This window comes from Myodes glareolus, chromosome 19, assembly GCF_982192425.1.
Source record: "Myodes glareolus chromosome 19, mMyoGla1.1, whole genome shotgun sequence".
NCBI lineage: Eukaryota > Metazoa > Chordata > Mammalia > Rodentia > Cricetidae > Myodes > Myodes glareolus.
Window position 1 is genome coordinate 62,281,444 of NC_142044.1, and position 14,459 is coordinate 62,295,902.

The 14,459-nt window shown below is 42.8% G+C and overlaps 1 long non-coding RNA gene across 2 annotated transcripts; it reads left to right on the forward strand.

Moving 5' to 3' along the window:
• Positions 1-477: 477 nt before the first annotated feature.
• Positions 478-5,058, forward strand: LOC125407161 (uncharacterized). Of its 2 annotated transcripts, none has more exons than XR_014997907.2 (5): positions 478-832; positions 1,273-1,303; positions 1,820-2,012; positions 2,107-2,359; positions 2,640-5,058. It is a non-coding gene; the product is annotated as an uncharacterized LOC125407161 (long non-coding RNA). The 2 variants fall into 2 exon arrangements; XR_007234127.3 differs by having other exon boundaries at positions 2,646-5,058.
• Positions 5,059-14,459: the final 9,401 nt, after the last annotated feature.

A 14,459-nucleotide genomic window follows, 5' to 3' on the forward strand; every position in this document is an offset into this window, starting at 1 on the left:
TAGATTATTCCCATTACATTGAGACACGTGACAAGGTTTGCTCCTGTAGCTGTTTTATTTAACACGGCTTTGAAATTACTTGCCTATGTAATTACAGAAGAGAAAAGAATGAGACCTAAAAATCAAGAATTAGCCGGGCAGTGGTGGTGCACACCTTTAAGACCAGCACTTGGGAGGCAGAGGCAGGTGGATCTCTGTGAGTTTGAGGCCAGCCTGGTCTACAAGAGCTAGTTCCATGACAGCCAGAGCTACAGAGAAACCCTGTCTTGAAAAACAAACAAACAAACAAAAAAATCAAGAATTAAAATGTTTAGGATGGTAGCTTTCCTTTTTTAGGTTTTTGGCCTTTTTAGATTTTAGACACTGTAATGGTCTGTCCTGTCCCTTTAAGAGACAAGCCCCACCCACTCCCTCCCCCATCCTCTGAGGCAGGCAGATCTTTCTTCCTGCTTGCAGTCTCTTCCTTTCTGTCTCTCTCTCAAAGAGGCAGTTTCTGTCTCTCCATTCTCCCCACTTCTCCCCTCCCCCTCTGTTTCTTCCTCTCTCTTTCTCCTCTCTCTGCTCTTTTACCTTCTCCCTGTCCCTTCCATAACCTGCTAAATAAATATCCAACTTTCACTGTGCATGGAGTGCCTATCCGTCTTGGTCTCTCATGTGGCTTCCTGCCTGGGACCTGGCTGCCTTTGTGGCTTGCTGTGGTCTCGGCTCTGCTGCCCACTGCCTGCTGCCTGCCGCCTGCAGCATTTTACTTAAACCATTACAGACACAAGAGTTATTTAGGAAGAAGAAACTCAACTGAGAAAATGTCTCCATTAGATTGGCCTGCAGGCAGGTCTGTGGGGTATTTTTTGATGGATGATTGATTTGGGAGGACCTAGTCCACTGTGGTGTTATTATATTTAAAACTCCTGCGGCTCAAAAAAACGTGGCTTCTCCATACAACATGTGACTGCTGCCATTTTGGCTGAGGTCAGGTGACTTCACTACCATCTTAACTGAGGCCCAGATCAGGTGACCAAGTCCCACTATCTTTACTGAGGTACTCCTGTCTGGTTCCCCAGTGCTGACTCTGTTATATGTTATATGCACTGTTTTGTGCAGTGGCGTGCTTTTGGTAGGGCCCACCAAAAGCATCCACTTTGCTCAATTCCTGTTCACTGCATGTGTGTGTGTGTGTGTGTGTGTGTGTGTGAGTGTGCATATGTATAACTTAAATGCATCTATGTTTACTGTTAAATGTTATAATTGTCTGTTCATTGTATCTCATTTCAGATTACAAAAACAAGTCTCATGTTTTAAATTGGTATGTACTTTTAAGTCTCTTACAAAAAATACAGTATATTTAATTCAACCCTGCTATCTATCTATCTATCTATATTTGTTTTTTCGAGACAGGGTTTTGCTGTAGCTTTGGAGCCTGTCCTGGAACTAGCTCTTGTAGCCCAGGCTGGCCTCGAACTCACAGAGATCCGCCTGCCACTGCCTCCCAAGTACTGGGCTTAAAGGTGTGCACCACCACCACCTGGCTAGCTTTAAAATATATTAAGCTGTTCTCTACTATTTTCAGTTCTACTGTTAACCTTTTATTGGAAGCAGTTTTTTTTCTTCTTTCTGTCTTTTACAAGTATAAATCTTGCCTGTTAAGTTGAGAGCCAGTACAGTCAAGCTCGGATCCAGCTCTCCAGGCAGATTCTATACTGTAGTTATAACTCATCTATGCCTGGTAAGCAGCCCTCTACTGCTCAGAGATCTGGGGAATATGGCATTTAAATACTTAATTATAATTAATACTTAATTAAAAACTTTTTATAACAAAAAGAGACAAGTTGGCTCTTAGCAGCAGCACTCTACTTCCTCCCAAGAAGACAGAAGACAGATAGGCAGAAAACAATGTCCAGTTTGCTTCAACTGCCAAGCGCGGACCACTGGGAAAAACTGCCTTTCATCTAAACTGAAAATCTCCAGATGTGGACAGAATCACCAGAATCGACAGCCTAGATACTCAGGTCAAGGTAGGCTTGTCTTCCTACAGATTTCTTTTTCTTTCTTTTTTCTTTAATATTTTTATGGTTTATTTAACTTAATTTTATGTGCATTGGTGTGAAGGTGTCAGATCCCCTGCAATTGGATCTTCAAATAGTTGTGAGCTGCCATGTGGGTGCTGGAAATTGAACCTGGGTCCTCTGGAAGAGCAGCCAGTGCTCTTAACTACTGGACCATGTCTCCAGACCTTCCTCCAGATTTCTTAGCCCACAGGATCTTCTGGAGCCTGGAAGGTCCTGTACAAATTAGCAAAAGGCAAATACGACCTCTCAGCAACCATGGAGGATCCTGAGAAGTACCTCCAGGTGCCAACCAAGTAAGTTCTTTGTCATTTTTAATTAATAATTCAAGTAAAATTTTATCCTTCTCAAAGATCTCTGATGCAGTTTGACAGCTGAGAGGTTTTGTCATTTAAAAGGATAACCTCACCAAACAAATTTCTATAAAATACAAGTAAACAAAATTCTCTCTCATGCTTCCTTTCATAGTCTTAAAGAGACTTTTTATTATATAAAAATATCTGTCACAGTCATCCTGATATAAATAAGTTGCTATTTAAAACGTATGCTTTCACAAACCCTAAACATTCTTGTGAGTTCCAGGGAGCTGAATTAAAGGATCCACCTTAAACAGATCTAAGAGACACTGAACATTTCCATACCACAAACACCAGACAGAAGCAAAGAGACAAGCTACGCCAGGATGTGACCAGCACCCAGCTTTTTCAGGTCCCCCTACAAGATGATGCCCATAAATAAACTGGAAACAGTCTTGAGAATCTGCCATCCCAATTCCTTTAACCTCTTTTGCCTAATCTCCCGCCTTTTTATTATAAGAAAGAGATGAGAATGTTATAATCTACTAGCTTGTCCTGTCACCTGGGTACTCTGTCCCTTTAAGAGACAAGCCCTGCCCTCTCTCAACCCCTCCCCTTCCACCAAGGGAAGTGGATATCCTGCCTCCTCCAGCCTGCATTGGCTCTCTTTGTCTCTCTTCTGGAGAAGTAACTTCTCTCTCTCTCTCTTTCTCTCTCTCTCTCTCTCTCTCTCTCTCTCTCCTTTTTCTTCTTCTTCTCTCTCTCTTCTTCCCCCCCTTCTCCCCTTTTCCTTTTCCCTCCATAACCCACTAAATAAACTCTTTCTCTGCTTGATGCTTCTATCTGTCTCCCTCCCGCCAAGGCCTCAGGGGACTTGCTGAGGGTCACCTGCTACCCTCCTGGGACCGTTGTTCCTCGTGGGAACCCCATCATTATATCTTTAAAAAAGAATAACAGTGGGAGCCGCCATACCTAGGAAGGTGGTCCTGGCTTGTGTAAGAAAGCACATTAAGGAGGCCGTGAAGAGCAAGGCAGTAAAAGAACTCCTCTATGGCCCCTGCTTCAGTTTCTGCCTCCAGGTTTCTTCTCTGAGCACTTGCCTTGACGACCCCTGAAGATGGACCTGTAATCCAAATCCCAATACAGCCTTTCTTCCCTAATGTGCTTCTGACCGTGACCCTTATAGTGACAGACAAGAGCTAAGACAATAGCTTATTTAGAAAGTCTAAGAATAACAGATTCAACGCAATGCCCATCAAAATCCCAGAAAAATTCTTCAAAGATCTCGATAGAACGGTACTCAACTTCATATGGAAAAGCAAAAAACCCAGGATAGCCAAAACAATCCTGGGCAATAAAAGAACTTCTGAAGGCATCACAATCCCTGACTTCAAACTCTACCACAGAGCTACAGTACTGAAAACATCCTGGTATTGGCATAAGAACAGACAGGAGGACCAATGGAACCGAATAGAAGACCTGGATATCAATCCACACATCTACAAACACCTGATCTTTGATAAAGAAGCAAAAAATATCAAATGGAAAAAAAGAAAGCATATTTAACAAGTGGTGCTGGCATAACTGGATATCAGCATGTAGAAGAATGAAAATAGACCCATATCTATCACCATGCACAAAAATCAAGTCCAAATGAACCTTATAGAAGAGAAAGTGGGAAGTACACTTGAACGCATTGGCACATGGAACCACTTTCTAAATAGAACCCCAGCAGCACAAACACTGAGAGAAACAATAAATGGGACCTCCTGAAACTGAAAATCTTCTGTAAAGCAAAGGATATGGTCAACAAGACAAAATGACAGTCTACAGAATGGGAAAAGATCTTCACTAACCCCACATCAGACAGAGGTCTGATCTCCAAAATATACAAAGAACTCAAGAAATTGGACACCAAAAGAACACATAATCCAGTTTAAAAAAAAAATGGAGTACAGACCTAAACAGAGAACTCTCAACAGAGGAATCTAAAATGGCTGAAAGACACTTAAGGAAATGTTCAACATCCTTAGTCATCAGAGAAATGCAAATCAAAACAACTCTGAGATTCCATCTTACACCTGTAAGAATAGCCAAGGTCAAAAACACTTATGCTGGAGAGGTTGTGAGGAAAAGGGAACACTCCTGCATTGCTGGTGGGAATGCAAGCTGGCACAGCCCCTTTGGATGTCAGTGTAGCAATTTCTCAGAAATTTAGGAAACAACCTTCCTCAAGACCCAGTAATACCACTTTTGGGTATATATCCAAAGGATGCTCAATCATGCCACAAGGACATGTGCTCAACTATGTTCATAGCAGCTTTGTTTGTCATAGCCAGAACCTGGAAACAACCTAAATGCCCCTCGACTGAAGAATGGATAAGAAAAATGTGGTACATTTACACAATGGAATACTACACAGCAGAGAAAAATAATGACATCTTGAATTTTGCAGGAAAATGGATGGAGCTAGAAAACATTATTTTGAGTGAGGTAACCCAGACCCAGAAAGACAATTATCACATGTACTCACTCATAAGTGGTTTTTAAACATAAAGCAAAGAAAACCAGCCTACAAACCACAATCCCAGAGAATTTAGACAACAATGAGGACACTAAGAGAGACTTACATTGATCTAATCTACATGGGAAGTAGAAAGTAGAAAAAGGCAAGATCTCCTGAGTAAATTGGGAGCATGGGGACCTTGGGGGAGGGTTGAAGGGGGAGGGGAAAGGCAGGGAGGGGAGCAAAGAAAAATGTAGAGCTCAATAAATATCAATAAAAATGTATAAAAATAAAAAAGAAAGTCCAAGAACATAAACTGATAAGCTAATACAAATAAGACATATTTTACATTTATGTGTGTGTGTGTGTGTGTGTGTGTGTGTGCTCGTGCATGCCCATGCCCGTGGAATACAACTCAGATCAGACTTGATACTTTAAGCAAAATAGACATAAGTTAATATACATTTTAAAATGAATTCAATAGAAAGTATAAGGAAATAAAATATGTGATATTCAAGTGAAATAACAAGTAAAGGAAATAGCAATCTAATCATAAATATGCTAGATCTAGGTACTTAAAAATGCTAGCAAAAGGCACAAAAAGAAGGTTGGATAAATGGGAAAGCACAGTATATCTTGAAGTAGAAAGACTCAGTATCATAAAGATGTCAGCTCTCCATAAACTAATCTATAAATTTAATATGGTCTAATAAAAATACCAATAGACTACAAAACCTGAATATAAAGTTCATGTGTAAATTTATACTGATTTAAGCAGCAGCAGCCCCAGCAACAACAGCAAACTAACCATGAGCATTTTGAAAAGGAAGGTTAATGAGAGGGAGGAAGCTCTCCCAAACAGTACAGTGAACTCCAGAAAATGCCAGTGCATACATAAGTAGTTCCACCAAGAGAACAGAATGGCCCAGAAATAGATCCAAGACATTAAAAAAATTAGGATGTTATAAAGATAGCATTGTCTGTCAGCAGGGATAGGATAGATTATACAGTCAGTACTGTTGAGACAACTGTGTAACCACCTGGAAAAAATAATTCAGTGTCTCTGCTTCAGTTCATACACCAAATTACATCTGTACAGATCAATCGTGTTTAAATAAATGCAAGAGTAAAATTACAAATTTACAATGTCATGGTGGAGGAAGGGTTTTTCAGATGGTACAGGATTTCTCAAAGCATAAGAAAGACAAATTCTGTCAACAGAAAAATCTATAATTTCTGCAGAGCAAAAGCACACCATAAACAAAGATGAATGGAAAACCAGGGGGGAGATTTGCAACTCATATCGCAGACTAAGGAACTAATTTGCTTTATATATACAAAATCTTTTCCAATCAATATGACAAAGAGCAAAAATTGTATAAGAAAATGGGTTGTTGACAGAAGAGATAAATGACCTTTACACATAGTAAAAAGAAAAAAACTAATGTCTCTCACAAGAAAATTTAAATTATATTTAAATATACTTTTTTAACCTATAAATTGGCAATAATTTCAAACGTTTGATGATCGGTCAAAATGCAAATTATCACTGTTGGAATTACAGCAACATCTGATCTTTGATCCAGTATACCTGCACACATGGCAAATAGACTATATACAAAGTTAAAGCATTGGTAGCAAACGTTTAGAAAACACTCAGATACTTATCACTAGAGGACCAATCAGCAGCACAGTACATCCAAGTAATGGAGTACCATGCAGTCAACTGAAGGGCTTTGCAGAGTGATCAAACATTTTCTTTAGAAAAGTAAGAGCAAGCCAGATGGTGGTGCGCGCCTTTAATCCAGCACTCTGGAGGCAGAGGCAGGTGGATTCCTGTGAGTTCGAGGTCAGCCTGGTCTACTAGAGCAAGTTCCAGGGAGGCAGAGGCATGTGGATCTTTGAGTTTGAGGTTAGCCTGGTGTACAGATCTAGTTCCAGGACAGTCAGGGCTGTTACACAGAGAAACAAACAAGCAAACAGAAAGAAAAAAATGGCCACTAAAGAGTTTTTTTTAAGTGGAGATGGTCTAAGACATCTATAGTATAGATCTCTCAGCCTAGTGTGGACCATTGTTTGCAAGAAAATAAAACTAAAGAAACCTTGGCAGTTTGGAGAGATGGCTCAGTGGTTAGGAGCACTGGCTGTTCTTCCAGAGAGCCCACATTTGATTCCCAGCAACCACATAGCAGCTCACAATTGTGTGCAACTCCAGTTCGAGGGGAGCCAATGTCCTCTTCTGGCCTCTGTGGATCCCAGGTACACAGGTGGTGCATAGAGATATATATGCAGGCAAAACACTTACACACATAAAATAGTTTAAAAATTGAAGTGAGACCCCAATCGGTGGCCTGAATTAGGGTACTTAGCGGAGAGAAGACACCCAGAAGACACGTAGGCTGAACACGGGCCTGCGAGAGGTGAGGCGCCTCTTCTGGCAGAAGGAGGCTGGTGGTCGTGCTCTCAGACAGGAGCAGAAGCAGAAGGACAGGTTTGGGCTGATTGGGGTGAGCTGATGAAGACACCAGTGGGCAGCTTTTGGGATGTTTGGTTGTGGGTACAATTCCTCGCGCCCACATGGTAGTTTACAACCATAACTCCAGTTCCAGGGCATCCAGTGCTCTTGTGACCTTGGTGAGCACCAAGCGTGCACATGGTACACATACAAACATGCATTGCACACAAACATGCAGGCAAAACACACAAAAAGTAAAATGAATACATCTAATAAAATGTTTCAAGAGAGCGATGTTCGGTTGTGTGTGTGCTTTACAGCTCTGTGACTCAGGATAGAATTGGAGGTCCATGTGGACCCTGGGTCTACCCCTGCTCCCGGGTTTCATCTTGAGGACAGTTTCTGGTCAGCCAGCTAAAACATCCTGTTTGTTCCTATGCTCCCTCTGCCCTGCCTGGTGATTAGCTGTAGGGCATTGTTGACTCCACCTTGGGCGTGGTAATTTCCCACCTACCTGGGAGGGGGTATTCCATTGTGCAGCCGCTAGGTGTTTAAGGTTTTCCCTAAATTTGAATAAACATCTCCTTGAATGAGCCAGGTCTCCTGTGTGTTCTTTCAATCTCCAGGCCCTTGCCCAGATCGGACCTACGGTATGACACAGATGTTGCAAAGTGAGAATCTCTTTATCTCTTTGACAGCTGCAGCCTGTGGCAAGGTAAAGTCATTTTGGGAGATAATCCAAGCAGTGGAGTGTCCCCTCCCCTGCTCCCCCACCAACGGAGACAGAAGATAATGGAACAGTGGAAGGAAACCATGAAGAGTGTGGAGTGGTTACGGGAGAATGTGGTGAGGTTTGCTAGTCTGTCTCTCACTTGACTGGAAACCTTTGAGGATATAAATGGGGTTTATTCTTCTTGGTCTTCCCTCTCTGTTTGTCCTCCGACCCTGCTCCCTGTAAGTAGTTCTGTCTTTCCTCCTCCAACACTGACTGAAATCCCTGAGCCCTGTCCCTGCAGTGATCACACTTCTCTTCTCTCCATTTCACCCTGCTCTACAACACACCTGCCGTGGGCTGCTTTTCAGATCTGCCAGCCTGCTACCGGTTACCACTCTGTCTCCAGAGTGGAAAGAGACATGGGAGCTCAGTGCCATAATCCCAAAAAACCATGTCAGCACAGCATACCAGGAAGCCATTGCTGAGTGAGTGGTGGATGAATGGATGGGTGATGGATGGATGGGGGATGGATGGATGGATGGGTGATGGATGGATGATGGATGGATGGGGGATGGATGATGGATGGATGATGGTTGGATGGATGGGTGATGGATGGATGGATGGATGGGGGATGGATGAATGATGGATGGAAGGATGGATGATGGATGGATGGATGGATGGATGGATGATGGATGGATGGATGGATGATGGATGGATGGATGGATGGATGGATGAATGGATGGATGGATGATGGATGGATGGATGGGGGATGGATGGATGGGGGATGGATGGGGGATGGATGGATGGTGAGTTCTCAGGAATATATGAACCTGGTTTTATTGTTGTGACATTTCAGAACTTTACATATAGGCAGGACCCTGTGTTTGTGGTAAGTTCATTAGAAGTGTTTTACTCATATTTATGTCCTCAGTGCTTAATACAAAATGTGACACCAAAGTAGGTGTTCAAAAAGTGAGTAAGAATCAACCAGTAACCAGACAGGATGGCCATCCTTTAATCCAGCATTCAGGAAGTAGAGGCAGGTAGATATCTGAGTTTGAGGCAAGCCTGATCCAAATAGCGAATTCTAGGCCATCAGTGCCTAAATATTGAGACCCTTTCTCAAAAACAATCAATCAACCAGTAAATACAAAGTCATTTATTTGATCTGCTTTCCAAGCAGAAGAACAACTAAATCGAAAGCTCAGATGAAGAGCAAGCAGTTTCACAGGAGGGGGAGGGGCAATCTATTCCTTCAGAAGAATTCGACTTGGTTTCTACGGTGTACACAGTCCTCTGGGCAGGGTGCATAGTGTTAAGGGCTTAACAGATGTTTGTTGAATGAGTAAGTGAACGAATGAATGAGGCATGTGCTTGGCAGAAATCCACAGGAGGGCCTCCTGGCAGAATTCTTAAAAAGTAGTTGCCTAAATAATCATTTGCAAGACCGTATTTCTGCATTGCAGTGTTGAGGGCCTTATGGGGATGGGTAGCCAGGCAAAAAGGAAGTGGCCTGGGGCTGAAGGAGAGAAGCTGGACTCCTACAGAGCTTCTGTAGGATCTAGACGCTCAGAGGATGGTCAAGGATCTTCTGTGTCATTCCTCTCCCTCTGCCAAACTTGCCCTCCACGCACAGCCTGGCACCTTCTCACGTGGCCCCGGACCCATCCACCTTGTGTGATTCCTAAGCTTTCTGTAAAGCGGCTTCGCCCCTTGAGCCTCTTGAACAAGCACTTTGCTGCCTCCTAGTGGCTTCTACAATTAAGGCACTCTCCCAGGAAGCAAGGCAACCGGGCTCAGGTGACTCACCACTGACTGGGTGATGGGAGAGGGCACCTGGATCTTGACTTTCAGACAACCCCACGTTATTACTGACTGTTCTCTCTTTCAGGAAGGAGCAGTGATGGTTCCTCAGCCGCACCCTGGCTTCTGTGCTTCCAGATGTGCTCAGTAGCCGGGGCTGTGGTTGTTCTAGAGTATCTACTCTGTCCCAGCCCTGTGCTGAGGGGCATTCAAGATAGTGACTAGCACACACACCCAGTCCCTCTGTCTTTGTGGGGTGGTGAAGAAACCAGCCCAGCTCCTCGTGCATACAGCATGGGAGGAAAGGCCCGTGGAGAACTAGCGGCCCGTGCCGCGTGGGACACTAGCCCAATTGTTTTTGCAGACAGAGATCTAAGCTAATAGCTCCCTGGGCTACTTGGTGATCTTGTGTACCTACAAGGCAGGGAAACAGCTGGTCACAGGAACCATCTGGCTGCCAAAGTTTCTAATGAGAAGGCTGCTTTCTTCTATGGTGTGTGTGTGTGTGTGTGTGTGTGTGTGCACATGCATGGCCATGTTCATGTGTGGTTGACTCTCAAACCCAGGGCCTCATACATACTAGGCAATTACTTTATTGTTGAGGCACACCCCATGCATATTTGGGGGTTTATGGCTAATTTTAAGATGTTCTCTTGGGGGTGAAGGAATGACTTGGTGGTTAAGAGCACTGGCTGCTCTTGCAGGGCACCTGGGTTTGAATCTCAGCACCCACATGGCAACAAACAACTGTATCTCTAATTCCAGGGGATCTGATGCCCTCTTCTGGCCTCCCTGGGCACCAGGCAGGCTCATGATGTACAGATATGCAAAGCACCTATGTGTGTAAACTTAAAATAATTAAACATTTAATTGAAATGCTGTTTTGTCTTTGGCATCAGGTTCCACTGAGATATGATTAGGTATTTTCCTTTGTATTTACTCTGCTTAGGTTCTCTGGACTTGAATCTGACGTTTAATACTTTCTATCATTTGGAAATTTTCATTATCTCTTCAAATATTCCTTTATTTTCCCTTTCTGGGTCTCCACATTCACGTGACATTGCTCCACATACCTTGGGTGCTTCATTTGGGGAGTTGGGTTTTAGTAGGTTTTGCATTTGGTCCATTTCTATTGACCCAGTCTCAAGTTCATGGATCTCCTACCCCCTTTATTTTTACCTAGATTGGCAATAACATTATTGAAAGAATTCATCTCTAATACTAACTTTTTGAAAAGATTTATATTTAATATTTATTTTGCGCTGAGAATTGAACTTGGGGATTCAGTGCATGTGCAAGGCAAATACTCTACACTGAGCTATATTCCCAACCCTGCTTTTATTTTTCAGTCATGTGTGTATGTATATGTGGGCTGTGTGTGCATGTATGAAGTGTCCATGGAGTTCAGGTGAAAGCTTTGAAGCTCCTTTGAAGCTCAGTGAACAGGCACTGTGAGCAGCTTGACATGGGTTCTGGGAGCCAAACTCAGACCCTATGCAAGAGCAGTGCACACTCTTTTTGTTTTGTTTTGTTTTGTTTTGTTTTGTTTTTCAAGACAGGATTTCTCTGTAGCTTCGGGGCCTGTCTTAGAACTTGCTTTATAGACCAGACTGGCCTCGAACTCACAGAGATCCATTGCCTCTGCCTTCTGAGTGCTGGGATTAAAGGTGTGCACCACCACCACCCAAAAGAATTATTTTTATTCTATGAATAGTTTTCTTTTTGTTTTATTTTGTTTTGTTCTGTTTTGTTCTTTTGGTTTTTTTGTTGTTGTTGTTTTTTTTTTGTTTTGTTTTGTTTTTTGTTTGTTTTGTTCTTTGAGACAGGGTTTCTCTGTGTCACAGCCATAGTTGTCTTGGAACTCACTTTGTAGACCAAGCTGGTCTGGAACTCACAAAGATCATCCTGCCTGCCTCCCGACTGTTGGGATTAAAGGCGTGTACTGCCTTGCCTGGCACAGTGCGTGCCCTTAACCACTGAGCAATTTCTAACTTTTTTATTTCCAGAATCTCCATATTTAATTTCCTTTTCTATAATTTCCTATTCTTTACTCCAAGTCCTCATTTACTCATGTGTATTGTCCACCTGTCCACTAGACCAGCCTATTAGCTCCTGCTCCTTCACAGCGCCCTGATGACATCTGCAGGATCCCAGCCGTGAGCACCTCTCTTTTGAGATGACTTATCTAATCAGAAGTTATGCCCATCCCGCTTTTCTGAGCCAGTCTCCCACAGTCTAGGAGACAGGAACATATCAGTTTCTGTCCCTGGCTATTTGCCTGGGTTATTTCCAAAAGATTCTTTTTAAAAATTAATTAATTTATTTATTATGTATACAACATTCCTTCCATGTATGCTTGCATGCCAGAAGAGGGCACCAGATCTCATTATAGATGGCTGTGAGCCACCATATGGTTGCTGGGAATTGAACTCAGGACCTTTGGAAGAGCAGTCAGTGCTCTTAACCTCTGAGCCATCTCTCCAGCCCTTCCAAAAGATTCTTGTCCCTTTTTCTTCACACCTCTTTGCAGTCACACTTAGGGCTCATGCAGACCTTACCCTCAGGCCCCTTTCCACATTACTTTTGACTCCTCAGCTTGAGGCCCTGGGGGCCATGGACCACGCAAGCAGAGCTATGGCCACATCCCAAATATAGTCCCTTTCTTGCCTTCCTTGCCTTCTGGAGCTGCTGCTTTGGTTTTGCAGACAATGTCCTGTTTGATCAGGTAGTTTAACTCTATCTGAAGAAAATACATACCAACCCCATCTCTAGAAAAGCACCAAATACACACATGTGTGTGCGCCCACATGCACGTCCACATACACATGCATGAATTTACACATACACACAGACAGACATGCTCACATGCACACAAGCACGCACGCACACACACATATGCACACACATGCACATACCTCCCAGGTCATTAGTGAAGCAGGAGAGGAATCTATGAGGCACAGATTCCTTGCCAGAGATCTTACTGAAGGACATATAAGAAGATTAAGTCGTCCTTCCTGGTGACTAACTACTAGGAACTCTAAGCACTGTGGCAAGACTATGCAAATATATAAAACCTTTAGAGATGTTATTGGTACCAAAATGTAAAGAATATTTCAAGTGTTTTTAAAACATCATAGTATTTTGTTTTTGTCTTTTTGTTTTTTTGAGACAGGGTTTCTCTGTAGCTTTGGAGCCTGTCCTGGAACTCACTCTTGTAACATCATAGTATCTTAACTTACTGTTGTCTTTAACAAAATATTCTCATGCATGTGAACAATAAAGTTTGTGAACAAAGTCCATCTTTCCTTCCAATGGGTGCAGAGCTGTCACAGTTACACGGCGAGCAATTTACGTACAGCTGGCTAGTCTCCAAAGCAAAGTTATAAAATTCATTTCAAATGCTGAACAGTTGATGGCACACGCTTTTGAGTCCCAGCACTCAGGAGGCAGAGGCAGGTGAGTTCAAGGCCAGCTTGGTCTACAGAGTGAGTTCCAGGACAGTCAGGGCTACACAGAGAAATCCTGTCTCCAAAAACAAAACAAAATGAAACAAAATTAATTTCAAATATGAAGCTATATATATGTATATATATATTTAAAGATTTATTAATATATTATGTATACAGTGTCTGTCTGCATGTGTGCCTGCAGTCCAGAAGAGGGCACCAGATCTCATTACAGACGGTTTAGAGCCACCATGTGGTTGCTGGGAACTGAACTCAGGACCTCTTAATCACTTAGCCATCTCTCCAGGCCCCATGAAGCAATATATATATATATTAATATTTAAAAGGCTTTTATTATTTTTTAAATTATTTATTTATTTATTTATTTATTTATTTATTTATGTACACAGTGTTCAGCCTCCATGTTTCTCTACAGGCCAGAAGAGGGCACCAGATCTCATTACAGATGGTTGTGAGCCACCATGTGGTTGCTGGGAATTGAACTCAGGACCTCCAGAAGATCAGTCAGTGCTCTTAACCTCTGAGCCATCTCTCCAGCCCTTCTATTATTCTTTTAAGACAGGATTTCACTATGTAACTCAGGCTATTCCTGAACTCATGATCCTCCTGCCTGCACTTCCGAAGTCCTGGGATTCCAGTCGGAGACTGGCCATGGATACACTTTAATATGTTGGGTATGATTCTAATGAGGCTTCCCATAAAGAGTAAGCCTGGAAACTGCCTCTTCCTGCCAGGCTTGTCCTGTCTGTGATCTGCATCTGAATGCTGTTGTCTTTCTGTTTGACCAGGCATCCTTGCTGACTTAAGTTATGGTTCAAAGCAAAAACCTTACTCCTGACAGCATTCATAGAGCCAGCCGTTCACACCCTATGTTCCCCTTTTCTTTCCAGAATTTTTGTTTGTTTGTCTTGTTTTGAGACAGGGTCTCATTATGTAACCCTGGCTGTCCTTTATGTAACCCTAACTCATGCTAGCCCTGTGATCACAGAGATCCTCTTGCCTTTGCTTCCTGTGCTGGGATTAAAGGATGGGCCGGCATACCTGGCTCTTTCCTTCATTTTAACCTCAACTGGAACCAAAGATGGGCTCTGTTCCTGAGGAGAACCTAGACATGGGTTCACTTAGAACATTTGCTGTTCGCTACGTCTGGTCTC